The 1,213-nt window shown below is 36.9% G+C and overlaps 1 pseudogene; it reads right to left on the bottom strand.

Moving 5' to 3' along the window:
- Positions 1 to 1,213, bottom strand: part of LOC119588959 — a 58,988-nt pseudogene that overhangs the window by 8,695 nt on the left and 49,080 nt on the right.

Genomic DNA, 1,213 nt, shown 5'->3' with positions numbered 1-1,213 from the left:
ACTGACCTCGAGAGGTTAAACCTTACATCTTACCTGTATTGATTTCGTGGCAGATCTGTCTCTCGCGCTTTCCCGTTCTTTTTCCTTTTCTGCATTGAGGAACTTCGCATAATCAATCTCGTATGCTTGATATATGTCACAAAGGCCTACGTTGATAGAGAATGTGGTGCTAGGTGCTGGCTCGGTTTGTATAGACGAATCCTATTGAAAAGACTTTTGCGTATATAATCAGTCCATAATTAATATTTATTTTGCTTATAGTGCATTATTAATGTGATTTCCATTGGTTCAGACAGCCAAAGTTAATACCTTTCTAGGAATTTTGATTGTCTGAGACACTCGGTCGCTGAAATTGAAAGGGTTCGGTTGGGCGTCAATCCTCTGAAGTTCTTCCTTGGAAATTACACTGTTATAAACCTCATCATCTTCCGCGTTCAAAGCCTCTGCTTCTTTATCCACGCCACAATCTTCTGTCAGCAAAATTTAAAATACATATATTTTCAACACAGAATATACTAATATTCACATTATGTACTACTTGTTATCTTATTCATCATACATATCGCTACTTTTTAGTATATAAGAATTAAAGGAACGTTACCTAGCGACTGTTTAACGGGAGGATTAAGATCTATGAACGTTGCATCATCCCTGTGTACAGATCTAGAGGGGAGTGTAAGGATATCAAACACTGGGTCTTCCTCGGCCACCGGATGGTACATACCAGAAACAAAGTCATAACGCACTGTATTCTGTTTCTTGGTTTTCTCGGATGTTAGACGGATAACTACCTCTGGTTCCCGCGTTCCTGGCTGGAGGATATTAGGATGCATTAATATATCCTTCCTATGCCGTTATAAGTGTGAAATAATTTCGTGTGTATGCTGTCCATTGCAATTTACTTACTCTATTGAGAAAGTGTCATTTTAGAGTTATCTCATGCTTTACACTGGTAATACATACAATGTACGATAAAATCAAATTGAACTTTTGTTCCGCTAATAAAATCTTTATTTTTCGTGTACAGTTATGAATAATTAGTAAGATGCCCTAAAATCATGTTCTACTAAATATATCCTTAATGCCTGGTAATTCCAAATTGCCCTGACATCCATACTGGGAATAATTTACTAGACACAGTCATAAGGTATACATACAGAATGTGCAGTAACAAATTTAAGTAATACCCCCCCCCCCATATATATATATATAA

The sequence above is a fragment of the Penaeus monodon genome, chromosome 24 (genome assembly GCF_015228065.2).
Source record: "Penaeus monodon isolate SGIC_2016 chromosome 24, NSTDA_Pmon_1, whole genome shotgun sequence".
In the NCBI taxonomy this organism is placed as follows: Eukaryota; Metazoa; Arthropoda; class Malacostraca; order Decapoda; family Penaeidae; genus Penaeus; species Penaeus monodon.
This window is presented reverse-complemented; position numbering and strand designations above follow the sequence as displayed.